The sequence below is a fragment of the Coturnix japonica genome, chromosome Z (assembly GCF_001577835.2).
Source record: "Coturnix japonica isolate 7356 chromosome Z, Coturnix japonica 2.1, whole genome shotgun sequence".
In the NCBI taxonomy this organism is placed as follows: Eukaryota; Metazoa; Chordata; class Aves; order Galliformes; family Phasianidae; genus Coturnix; species Coturnix japonica.
In genome coordinates, this window is record NC_029547.1 from 21,359,054 (window position 1) to 21,373,482 (window position 14,429).

A 14,429-nucleotide genomic window follows, 5' to 3' on the forward strand; every position below is an offset into this window, starting at 1 on the left:
TTCATACATCTGTGCTCCGATTCTGAATATGGACAAAATCCAAATTCTATTCCTGCAACTGAGGAAATCTAGACATTAAGAAAACAAATGTAGGAGAGTAAGAAGGAATAAATCAAATTAATGACACATTCAGAGCAATGCACTTACAGCCAGACTCAGAGCAAACAAGACACTGATCAACATACTGTTAACAAAATTCCTAAGATCGTCCTTGCACCAAACATTCTACAGTAAAGCAGCAACTACTACTCTTATTACTAATAATCCATAACTAATCATCTGCACAAAATGAAAGGTATCTCGTTCATTTGTCACTGCTATGCTTGTTGGCAGGTGCTGTTTGGCAGCCTTGTGGAAAATCCAGACTACATGTTAAATCTCAAATGGTTTTAGTACCAACTAAATCATTAATGAGCCTATCACTTGAAGAATCAAAGTAATTGCAGGTCTTACTACTCCTTCACCAATAATATTAAAAATGCCACTGTTCTGGATCTTTTTTCAAGATAAAGAATAAGTATTTTCCTAGATAAACGTCCCAATTATTCTGTATACCTACTGTGCACTGCATATGGTGAGTTTTTATCCCAGATTTATACGTAATTAAAAATGTTTCTCATGCAGAAGTAATCATCATCATACTTTGTATGCTTGACACATAGTTTGAGATACCATTATCAGCATTAAGGGAAATGTTATAAAACATTCTAAATTTCAAGGACAACAAGGGAAGGGAAGGGTAGGATAGGAAAGGGAAGGAGAGGGAAGGGACAGGAAAGTGAAAAGGGATATGACACAGTTTCCTGCTGAAAGATCTGAATTTGAAAGATTTTTATTTTGATTGAGAAATAACGTGTCTAAAAAAACTGTATTCAAATAACTGTGATGTGGGAATCAACACTACAAAGACATGTATGAGTACTGTATTATGCATACATGGAAGAGAGTTTTAGAAAACCAAGAATATTAACAATACATACCATCATAGATTTATTAAGGTTTTATGCATCACACAAGAAACGTGTTCTGAAATTGCTTCCTTTTTTTTTAATCACAACAGTACTCTGCTTTTGAAGCTGCAACCAGGATTTCACCCAGGCTGTTTTGTCTGTCATACTTTACATAACTGTCATCATAGCTCCACAAATACAAAATTCTTGATTCTTTTATATACTTTAAAAGAAAAAGAGATTGTGAAATAAAGAGTCAGCAGAAACGTAGATCTTTTAAGAAATGAGAATTACCACTACAGACTAAATATTTATGTTATTTCTTGTAGGAAAATGTGTCCATGCACCAACCACTGTGTATGTTTTTATAGCTCAAACATAAGCTGAAGCAGTTAGCTTAAGTGCTTAACTCACACAAAACTCGCTAACATATACCAATATCGATAATCATCAAGACTCACTTTTTTTTAATAATTTTAAGCTCCCTGTTTCCTTTGCTTGGTTGGCTGGGTTTTTTTGAGTGATTTATTTATTTATTTATTTAGAGGAGGCTTGTTTACTCAGTTTGATTGGGGTTTTGTCTTCTCTGACAAAAAGATCTCAGAAGGCTTTCAACTTCTTTTGAGTCACAAATCCCCCTAACATCTGGATTTGTTCTTATTCACATGTTTTGAGACGACTATTCCACACTAAATAATTAAGATACATTTCCAAGTTTAAATTTTAATGTATTTAAAACATTTTGAATTATTAAAAATGTTTAAATGATGACGTGCTACATCAGCTTGAGCAGCCCCTAGTATTGCATTGGCTGTAGGAATTTCCAAACTGCTCTCTGCTCTTATAGTATTTGTACAGGCATCTCCTGCTCTATCATCTGGACAAAGAAGTACTTCTGAAATATGTTAAAAAAATAAACTTCTCAATATATTTATTTACAATAAGCATTGCCGGAAGGAAGGAAGGAAGGAAGGAAGGAAGGAAGGAAGGAAGGAAGGAAGGAAGGATTGGGCCACGGAAGGAAGGAAGGAACGGAATGGGAATATATCATTTTGTATTTTTTATTAGGGAAAAAAACAGAATAAGAAAGAAAATCAGAGAAAATATCTATTATCCCTTCGGTCCCCTAAGTCGGTATAGACATATACACCATCTTTTGTTTTTTCCCTGATTAATACCATCAGTTCATTCATTCATCATTCATCCACCTCTGGGGAGACCTGAGAGTGGCCTTCCAGTATCTAAAGGAGGGCTGTAAGAAGGAGAGGGACAGACTCTTTAGTGGAGTCTGTAGGAAGAGGACAAGGGGAAGTGGTTTCAAACTTAAGAGAGGAGATTTAACCTGGATGCAAGGAAGAAGTTCTTACAATAAGCATGGGGGGCACTGGAATAGGTTGCCCAGAGAGGTAGTGGATGACCCATCCCTGGAGACAGCCATGATCAGGCTAAACAAGGCCCTGACCACCTGACCTAGCTGTAGGTGTCCTCATTCATTGCAGGGCAGTTGGACTAGATGGCCTTTAAGGATCCCATTTGATTCAATTCTGTATTTCTGTGATTCTATGAACTGGTCTGGCCAAAGGGATATCCCATACCATAGCAATTCATGTGAAAAAACCATAAACCAGGGAGGAGTTGGCCGAGGGTGCAACCACTGCAACCTCTGGCAGTTGGCAAGTGGTGAGCAATTGCACTGATCACTTCTTTTGTAAATACACACACACACACACACACACACACATACGTATATGTTATTACAGTTATTTCTCACTTCCTTTTCTGTCTTAGTTAATAGATTTTATCTCAACCTATGGGTTCTAAGTTTCTTTTCCCAGTCCTCCCCCCATCACATATAGCTGCTGCTGGCTTAAACCATGACACAAACCTTGAAGAGGAACACTGAGTAGAGAATAAAGAAGTGTGTACTTCACCTTGTTCTTAAAATAAACTGAATATGGGGACTTCATAACAAACAAAACAAGCTAGATCAATTTAATGTATTTTTTCAGCTAATCTGAATATATTTAATTGTAAAGGCTATTTTTTTACTTCTATTACTACATCATAATTTATTCCAGTTAAAATTAATGTAAATCAATTTCATGGGAGTATTTTTTATGAAATATCAAGATAAAAAGATCATGTTTAATGCTCAGCCTGCAACTCAAAGTAAACAGTCTCTACCAGCTTTATATGATATTATTTTCTATATTGAATATGAAATAAGATGGAGAGGAAGAAAAACAACACAATTCTCAACATCACACACAAGAAAACCATCACATAATACTAATAATAATACACATAATACTAATAACACTAATAATACACACAATAATAATAAGGCTTAAGAAACATATGATAAACTGTTCTCAGATTTGTACACATTACAGAGTCCTATGTAAAGGCAGCAACACATGGCCTTCAGTTCAAATCCTGGACCTGCTGCTGATGCAAAATCTGAAAGAGTCCTTGAATATTCCTTTTTCTTGAATTATCCCAGAGGTTCTGGTTGCAAAGCTGCTCTTGCAAAGGATTTAATTGCCAAGTACAAAATCCCAAATACGAGCATATTAAAATCGAAGTAGAAGTAGCGTGAGCTTAAGAACTATTTCACATGCAAGTAACTGTGCTTACATGGACAAGTTTTTAAGGATACAATCACTTACAGTAATGCAAGTGAAAAATAAGAACTTTTCATGTTTTGTGCTGCATATCTTCTTGCTTTGGTGCTTTGTTTTGTTTGTTTTTTTTTTAAATGTAAAAGCAATTTTGATCATGAGGAATTACATTCACTTCCTAAAAATTAACTATAATCTAAGCCTTGCAAAAGAATAATCAAAAAATACTAAGAACTGGTAGAAGCCCAGCTGATTTCATCCTTCCACTGTCAGAATTGGCAGCTGAAAGAACAGATACACTTGGAAATACAAAGCAAAACACACACACACATAAACAAATCCAGAATGAGAAAGAATTATCTACCTGATACATGTTTGCTTTCCCCTTTTTTTACCTCATAAAAAGCCTTGCACTGGCTTAGCAACCCCAAAGGCCTTTTGCTTTTCTTATATGGTTAGTCGCTGAAAAAAAAAAGCCTCATGCTTTGAAATTCAGTGGGTTAATATACTGCTGTTTTCAGAAACCAGCTTTGTTGTCTATTAGTTTTGAAACTATTTGTCACAGTCTCCTCTGGGAGTCTGAACACTTGCTGCCCACATTAAAAGCAAAGTCTGTTTCATCTGAAGAGTCAATTATTCTGTTTATTAAACAACATTTCTTCCCAAATGCATCTTTCACATGGTTTGCCTGTTAATTTAGAGGCAGATTGTAGGCAAAAGAAAAAGAATCTTACTTAGATTCAAATAGTCTTAGATTTACTCTCTCCTATAATGACAGTCACACTGCTCCGTACACTGAACTTAAATTAGAGATAAACTGTCTTATTTTTTAAAGAAGTTACTTCTGGATGATGACTTTATATTGTAGCTTCATAAAGCTAGCAGTAGATTTCCCTTTTATTCCTGCTATTTTGAATGCAGCCTTTGACTCTTCACTCATTCCTGAAGATGATACTCCCCTGTAGGGAGAAGTTTGGGGGAGAGACTCCACCAGTGCAATCCATACACACTCTGTATCCTATAAAGACCTACAGATATCTAGGGTCTGGAAAAGGACCAAAAGTGCTGCCACAGTACAAATAACGTGTCTTTTCTGCTGTGACAAAGAGTACACTTCAGTCACTGGATCCAAACAGATTCTTCCCATCACGAGTTCCACAGTGGTGACAGTAAGAGGACCTGACTGGGAAAACCTACTATCAAAAAGCTGCAGATGACCCACAGCCAGGAATAAACTAACAAATGGCAGACACTGTGCAATTCAGCTTACCTTGAATTTACTTATGAAAGACTGCAAAATGTTTTAATTTTCTTGCTACACTTAAATTTGGTTAATTGAGCTGTTATTCATTAAAATTAGTAATTGGATTCAAGAAATTAGACTTTTTTATAGCTGCAGCAAGTACACAGGGGAAAACAGATATAAAAACAACCTGGCCCCACTTGATATGCTCTTCTTGCTGTTCATGCATACTTGTATCTCCCCTTTCACTACCAAATTAGTAAAGCTTTAATTTCACACTCCCTCAAAATAAATGAAAATATTTACTGATAAAACAGATGAACAACTCAAAAAACTCCATTCTTCTTCAGATGCCAACAACAGTTTTTCTGTGTATAGAAAGGGAGGGAAATAGCACAGGAAAATCTACAAGCAAAATGTGGACTTGCTTTCCTGCTTACCCCACCGACATACATTTTCTTATTTTGATCTTTGTTCCCAAATAACTTCTGTCTTATTACTTTCCATTTCACTTAGTTATGCAGAAGTATTCTCTGTTGCTGTTTAATTTTTTTATTTGCTGTTTCTACACATTAGTGCATTTCTTTGCCCCTTCCTACATTTCTTCCCCACTTCATCATTACTCTTATCACTAAAGGTTGTACAAACTTATGGAATATTTAATAACACTTATTCTATCTTCACTAGTACTGTATTTAAAAAACACTTCCAGTAAATAAAGTTTAAGAACTACTGCTTCCAACAGTATGAACCTGCAAAGCAAAAACAATGCTGAAGTATCAGCAAACGCAATGGAAGGATCTGTCTCGTGTGTTGATAGAACCCCTGAAATAACAAAGTAAGACTGGGGAAAGTTGAAAAAGCATTTTTACATCCAAAAGGAATATTTATAAGTGAATATTTCTTACAAAACTGAAATGACTTTTTGTAACATGAAAAAGGTTCGTAAGAGTAGAAAAGGACTCAGACAAGTCTGTAATTCGGTTTTCCTGTGAACAGATGATTAACAACACATTTGTAGTTTCTGATAGAAGTCTCCAATGGAAAGCCAATCCAAATCTTCACTGTCCTTACCATCATGAAGAGTTTACCATTTCACCTGAATACTTTTGCTGAAATTTATTCTATACTTCTGTGACTCCAGATATTTTTTCCTTTGGCAGCAGCACTTTGTATACTTGAGAAGTGCTGTAATTTTCCCTCAGCTCTCCATTTTCAATACATTCAGTCTCTGCCCAGTTCATGTTTTCCAATTCCCATCACAAGTTTTTCTCCCTAGCTCTCCCTTCCTTCCCAGTGGCCCACATCTTGCTTGAAGAGCAGAACACCGGATTGCATCAGCTGTACCAAGTACTAAAGTCAAAGCTTACTGAAGACTAAGTAGAATTACTATTCAATGCATCTTGATAGCTTTGCCACTAGTTATACCTCCTCCAACAGGAAAGTTTTCTTCGTAATAGTTTCATCTTCAACTCATTAACAAGAATGCCTAGATCCTACTAGCAAGAGTTTTACATAGCCAGCTCGCATTTGTATGGTAAAAACAGAGCAAAATACTGTACCTCATGTATTTCCTTACCAAATTACTCAATAATTTTAAAGACTGTGTTTTTGTTTTGCCAAGATTACAATGAATCCTCATCTAAGTATGAGCAGCTATTGCTTTCAGGTTTGTGACATCTAACTTAATAATTATATTCCCAAAACTATCAACTGGGTGACATAGAAAGCTTCATTTGATATGTTTAATATAAAGAGTAATCCACTGATTTCGTCTTGAGACATTATTTGTCCTACTTTATTCTCCTATTAGCTCTGATGCCCTCCAGGGGGAACAGGAAGTTAAAGCATATGCACAGAAGTCAATTCATGGTACATATATTCCATAAATATGCAACTTTTTTTGCATATTTATTTCTCCGGTTTCATGTTACTCTGGGAGAACAAAGGCAGCTCTGTTAGGTAGAATGTGGTTTTTGTCTACATATATAATTCAATGTAATCTAAAATAATTTGTATATTAAACTTTCCCATCTCATGGATTCTGGCCTCATTTATGGAAAGTTTCGAATTTTGCTCTTGTTTGGTGACCAACATACTAACTTCAAAGCTGCACTTCTATTTGTCATGTTAAGAACTGAGCATAAATCAATGAACTAGACTTTGAGAAAACAAAACAAAACAAAACAAAACAGATGGGAGTATGGACAGCACACAATTGTGTTTAATACTTTTTTGACTTATACAAAGCTGTTTTTTAAGGTATAATTTGAAGCCCAAGTTAGAATAATTAGAAAGAATTCTTTAATCTTTTGCCTTACAGAAGGAAGGCAGAAGGATTGCAAGAGACAGATGCTGCCATCCAAAGCCTTCACTCTGTTTTCTCTGGTACCAAGCATTATAGCCACCACCATGAGCAGAAGGTTACTTCTATATTAATCTCTCCATCTCCTCAGTACACAACCAGCAACTTCTAAAAGGTAAAACTGCAAGCCTACAGCAGCAAGGCAACACAGCCACACCATAACAAAGATTACAGAGAAAGAGAGCAAATTCAAAGCAGTCATCAACTCAGTAGAGTTTGCAAAGTCATGAAAATAATGAAATAAATATCTGGAAATCCTAATCAGTATCTTCTATGAAGTCATTATTCTACCATCAAAAGAATACCAGGGAAGAGATATTCTTCCACTTGATTTCATACTTACAACCAAATGTTTTTGATTGTTCATTTTCATATTCTACTTTTTTTATTCTTAAATTCCTTGGATTAAATAGTTACCTAGTTCCTTTAACTCAGTTCTGTTTCCTTAAAACTCCTTGTTTTAAATGAACCTCTTTGGAATAACTTCAGGCTGCACCATCATTGCTAATCCTTTCCCAGAATTTTTTAAAGTTAATTGAATATTTAAAGGCTGTGAAAAAAAAAAAACAACTTAATTTTCTTACTGCTGTCATTGTAAGTCATACGTACCCAGCTGAATTCTAAGAAGTACACAGAATTCCTCAAGAACGGTTTTCTGTTTGCTCTGCTTTGACTTGAAGAGTGTGTTCATTAAATGGAAATAAAAGGGGCTGAGAAGCATGGTGGAAGCAGATGGATAGCACCTGATTAAGGATAAGAACAATATAGGCATGTGCAGCATGTGTTTATCAAGAATGGTGTGATTCTGGTACAGTTTCTCAGAGCAGCAAAGAAACTTGCAAGACAGAAGATCTGAAGGTTCCCCACTAAAATTACCAGATGCTCAACTGAACTCATATTGCATTTTCATGCGAAAATGTACCAAAAGTAGATAAGACTGTGTTTGTGGTATACCATAATGATTCCTAGATGGAAAACACATCATTTTCTATGCAATTTAAGCTTTCAGTTGAAGAAAACATGAACATGTGGTTATGGAAATAGTTTTCTAAGCATGAAAATTCATTGAATTTGCAGAAGAACAGTCCAGATTATGGCTCTTCAGAGGATATGATTTATTTCTGTTCATTTCAATAAAATATTAATTTTACAGTATAGTAATCATCTTTTAAATTAATGTTACATCTTTTCTGGCCATTTAAAAACAGAATAACAGAAACTGCAGACAAAGTTGGCTTTGTAGGGCTACAGTATCCCTGTCAGACAGGCAGTCAGTGAGGAGTCATGGTGGGCAAAATACTGCATGTATCAAGGAGCTCATAAAGGCATTTCACAAATGCCAAACTCACGGCAGACAGAGGGGTCTCTAAGTACTGGTGCCTCCAGAGGATTTACCAGTTTTGAGTCATATCCTCACCATCTTAGACAAATAATTTCCTCCAACTGCCAAGGCCCATGTGTCAGTCTGGTTCAATTTCCAGCACTTCATCAGGGGATAGCTCTGAGATATTTATTGGAACTGCTTCTTGTGACAGCAAATGTCTTGTGTTGTATTCACATCAGATATGGCAGTAAAATTTTAGTTTTCTTGATGTGTTTTTGAATTTGAAAACATTTGTCTTTCTTTAAATGTAATCGGATCTTTGGTGTTTAATCCTGAACTACAGAAATACTAGAAAAATTATATTTTTCCTAAAAAAGGTATGGATGCGTACATACAGCCTGATAGCAAGGCCCTTCCTGTGTGAGTAGCTGTTGCTTGTTGTTATTCCATGTCTGAGCACCAGATCCACGTTAAGCAGGAGACAGAGCAGACATAGTGACAAACCGTTCTGACACTAACTGACCCAGAAGTTTTACTGTGTTTCTGAGAGTCACATAGGTCTACAGAACAAACATGGACAGACATATTTTGTTACCTGTGGCACTCCTGCAAAGCATGTGGCTTTATAGGAAGATACAGAGGAAGGCTCCTGTGTTGGTCCAGGCATTTTTCCCATAGGAGTATAGAGGATGAGGGTTATTTGTTTTTGGTAAAGTATTAATCATAGATTCTCAAAAAATTACACTTGTTTTTCTGAATAAAGTTTATTTTCCCTCAGTAGAAGAAGGACTGCAATTTCCACATGAAATATAAAACCATCACTATGTCTGCCACACGAGCATATGCCAAACATTGCATTTTGGAAGCAGCAAAGCACCGGCACACTTATATAATTATTATCTTAAACATCCATTTGGTGAGAGCTGTAAATTCTAAATCCTCTGTCTTACAGCTCCTTGCAAATTTATCATGTGCTCTGTTCCAAAGCTGTTCCTATTCTGCTTTTATTAATAGCAGTGCTTTTCTTCAAGAATTTAACCTTTACAACTTCATAAACAATGTACAGATTTATTAAGTGTAAGAATTTCTTCTAATATTTTACTAGCCAGTCATTCGTGAAAATGGTCATGGGCCATTTTAGGCATTAGAAATTCAAAGAATATCATTTAAAAAATCAACAGCTAGTTCTTTAAAGCACTTTTAAATTACTTAGATTCTTGAGATCTATGACATCAGAGATATTTTTTCATACCTATTTTACACATGTTTACATTGCATTTTGTCTTCCATTCAGTTTTAACTTTGATTTTGTACCATAATTTCTATACATAAAAAGATTAAATTGTGACAATTTTTTGTTTTCTTGACTGTGCTAAAGATAAATTATCCCACTGATACTTCAGTAATGAGAAAATGGCATTAGCTTTATTCTTTGCAAAATAACTTCAGAAATAATGGCTAATTTCTGCAGTTTGAAGATTTGTAAAGCTAAAGCTATTTTTTTAAGTAAGAATTTTGTGTATTTTTTTTTCTCATAATAACAGAAGTGCTGACTACATTAACATTATTTTATTACTGATTTTACATTTTAAAGAATTATGGAAGTGAAAGCAAAGAAATATTCCATGTCCTGGGCCATAAAAGCTTGCCTTGCCATTAAAACCAAAATCCAGATAAATTTGGACCAGGCAGTTGGCTGGTACCTGGGTGCTCCCTAGAGTGTTTCTGTGCAAATTCATATTGGAATTACAAATGTAATGTTGTAAAGACAATAGAAAAGATGAGAAGGTATCCTGGATTGCTTCATTTGGAATTTTTTTCATTCTCTGACTTAAGTGCCAAAACTGTCACCACAATAATCTCTCATCCTCAGGGCATAAATTAAGCATCATGTGTGGTGTTTAGCAGTGCTTACAGAAAAGGTAAGCAGAAGCAAACTGAAGGCATGTTGGTTGTAGCGTAAGCATGTTGGTTCATACCTTCATAATTGGGACCATCCATATAGGGCTGGCAGCTACAGGCTCACTAATGACCACGTCTTAGTTTGTTTCTATTTCTGCAATCAAAATAAGTCTTTCCTGACTATTCCCATTGCTACATACTGAGTGGGCATAATCTTCCTGAGAACCCTTGTAAACACCACCCTTCACCTCACCATGCTCACATCCACTGTTTGGTCTCCATAAATGCTCAGCAAATGTACATGAATGTCAGTGGTTGCCATACTTTCTGCATGGAGGAATTCAAGTTATACACCTTTGTTTCATACACTCTTTCCATGTCAGACAACACTGTCAGACTGCCCCTCTGCTGCCGTCTGTCACACTGCAACAAAATGCATTGGAATACTGGTCTCCTGCCATATGACCAACATTCACTCCTGGCATTGTAGGCCAACATAATAACCTAGTGGACAGTGCTTTGTCAGAGTCTGTGGGGACAAGACAAAGGCAAAAAGCTGCTAACTAAAAGAGAGGATATTCATATTAGGTATAAGTGAGAAGTGGTTTACAGTTAGGGTGGTGAAGTTGTAGCTGCCCCATCCCTGAAGATATCCAAGGCCAGGCTGGACAAGGCTCTGATGCAGCTGTAAGTGTCCCAGCTCATTGCAGGGGAGCTGGACTAGATGATCTTTAAGAATCCCTTTCAACTCAGATTGTGAGATTCTATGACTTTCAGTGCAGGCATCATGTTATTAAGCATTTAAAAAAGACTCAGTTTCTGGATTTAGGGTCAAAAGCACTGTACTGACTTCCAAAGAGACTAAATAAATGACTTTTTTTTTTCTGTCTTGTTATTAGACTAATAGACACTGAAAACAAATGGATGTGCAGTCCATGCCACAAAGCAATCTGACTTGGTCAGTGCTGCTCAGAGCTCATGCTGAAGGGATGTGTGCAGGCAGTGGGGGTTCTCTGACTCTGTCATGCCCAGCGGTGGGTCTGTGCAGGACTTGTTGATGGAGCCAAGCCAGGGTAGAGACTTCTGCAGCCACCCTTCCTCTCACTTCCCGATCTGGAGGAAGCAGTTAATAAAAAACAAACAGTTGTGATTCTCAAATGCACCACTGCACTGTCATTTATGAGTGTTGAATGATTTTACTCCACAGGAAGCTTGGTACAAAAATCAGATACTGAACCTCTGTGCACTGGTCTGACCCTGCATTTTCAGGGAGTAAGATTCACTCTATGACCAAAATGCACCGTACTTAGGCAGACATGGCCCTCACTTTCTTCAAACTGTATCTTAGAGAAAATGGGGGGGGAAAGTGTCGGCTGTTAATTTTTCATTTTTAATCTCACTTTAAAATTTATTCTTTATTTTTTGCCCAGTTGAGGTCATGCACAATAACTTTCCTTGTTTTCTTCACTACCTCTTGATTTTCTCTATTTCCCCTTCTTTCTGCAAAAATGGCTTTTTTCTTTTTTAATTTTTTTTTGCCTTTTCTTCTTCCCTTTCCCACTTTCTCCAGTGTCACCTCCTCACATTTCCCAGCAGTTCAGTATTTCTCTCATAATTTCCTGGTTTACTGCATTCTACTCACCCTTGGGAGATGTTACCAGAAACCAAAGACCAGAGAAATAAATGGGTTGGGCAAAGATTACAATACAGGACAAAACAAAATTGGGGAAAAAAAAAAAAATTCATTTGCAATCTTTTTTTTTTTCTTTTTTTTTTCTTTCTGGAATTCAAATGGAGGATGTTTACAGAGAAACCTACATACTTGTTTGTATTTCCTTGGAAATTACCTGATAATTTCACTAGGGAAAAGCAAAGCCCTGCTGCAACCACCTTCTGCATCTCAGACAGAGCTGCCCCGATGCCCCTCACGCACAGCCCCATGGCCTATCAGGAGCACACCATTCTGTCAGGCTTGCAGAAATAATAGAACCATAGAAAAATCACGGTTGGGAAAGACCTCTAAGATCACCTAGTCCAACCACCAACCCATTCTCACAATGCCTGCTAACCATGACCCTCAGTGATACATCAACACATTTCTTAAATACCTCCAGAGACAGCGACTCCATCACCTCCCTAGACAGACTGTTGCTATGCATTATCACTCTTTCTGAGAAGAAATGTTTGCTACTATCCAGCCTGAACTGCACCTGGCACATCTTAAAGTCACCTCATCTTGTCCTGTTGCTGGGAGAGGAGGCAGATTCCCACATTGCCACAACCTCCTTTCAGGTAAATGTGAAGGGCAATAAATTTTCCCCCTGAGCCTCCTCCTCTCCAGACTGAACAATCCAACTACCTCAGCTACTCCTCATAAGACTTGTGCTCCAGACCCCTCACAGCTTCATTGCCCTTCTCTGAACACACTCCAGGGCCTCAGCATCTTTCTTGTAGTGAAGGGCCCAAAACTGAACACAGTACTGGAGGTGCAGCCTCACCGGAGCTGAGTGAAAGGGTCACTTCCCTGCTTTTGCTGGCAATTCTATTTCTGATACAAACCAGGATGCCACTGACATTCTTGGCCACCTGGGCACACTGCTGGCTCATGTTCAGCTGGCTGTTCTCTAACACTCCCAAGACGTTTTTCCTCCATGCATCTCTCCAGCCACTCTTCCCCAAGCCTGCAGCATTGCCTGGGGATGTTGTGACTGAAGTGCAGGACCCATCACTTTGTCCTGTTGGATTTTATCCCATGGACCTCAGCCCAGTGATCCATCCTGTCCAGATTCTTCTGTAGGGCCTTCCTATCCTCAAAGCAGATCAACACTTCCTGCCAGTAAGCAAACTTACTGAGGATGCACTCAATCCTCTCATCCAGATCATCAGTAAAGATATTAAACACAGCCAGCCCCAATACTGACCCCTGAGGAACACCACTCAGGACCAGCTGGATTTAATTCCATTCACCACCACCCTCTGGGACCCAGCCACCAGCCAGTTCTTTACCCAATGGGGAGTACACTTGTCCAGGCCATGGGCTGCCAGCTTCTCCAGGAGAATGCCATGGGAGTCAGTCAAAGGCTTTGCTAAAGTCAGATCACACTCACAGCCTTTCCCTCATCCACCAGATGGGTCATTTGGTAGGAGATGAGGTTTGTCACTCATGAAGCCAAACTCTCTGGCAGCGATCTTCTGGCTGTCCTACACATGTTGCAGGACTCCACTCAAGATGACCTCCTCTGGAACAGATCTGTAAGCAGGAGGCTCTACAAATTACCACAGAATCACTAGATCTACCTCGAATGTGGACACACTGAAAAGAGAGTGAGTGCCCTGAATTGGTCCGGGACATCAGGACTGCTCAGAGTGTGGTTGCAGGGCAGAACCCAGCTCAGAGTTTGCTCAGGGCAGGTTTGTAATCAGTGCTTCATTCTGCAGGAGTTGATGGGATTTCTGTCACTGACTTCAAGGGACCAAAACATAGCTGAGATAGAGAATGCAGAGGCAGACTCACTGTGCTGTTTGGTAGATTCATTGTTGCTGGTGATTATTTTATTGGTAGTATTATTTCCTTTCTGGTATTCCAGTAGCTCTTACAGACACAAAATAAGACTGAAACTCATGACTGAAATGATATATGAGCAAGAATTAGAACATTAACATTAATGCAGCATAGCACTGTTTTAATTTCCCTTTGCAAACACGTGTTAAGTTACACACAGACAATGTGAGAAGGAAATGCTGTGTGCCAGCATTTAACTATTTTTCTTGTCATGAGGTAATGGTCCGTGTGTGGAATCAGTGTGACATCTGGCTCAGGGCTGTGTTCACGCAGCGCTGAATCCAGGCATTTATTTCCTGTGAGTAACAGAATTAAGTTTACTACGGAAACAAAATGTGATGTCCTTAAAACAGAGCTTGCACACGGCAGTCTGCTGCTTCTCGGGGCCCAAGGATCTAGCACTGCACTCACAAAGTCAGATCAGTTTTGCTGAGCTCTATCACAAGCGCTGCACACCCATTG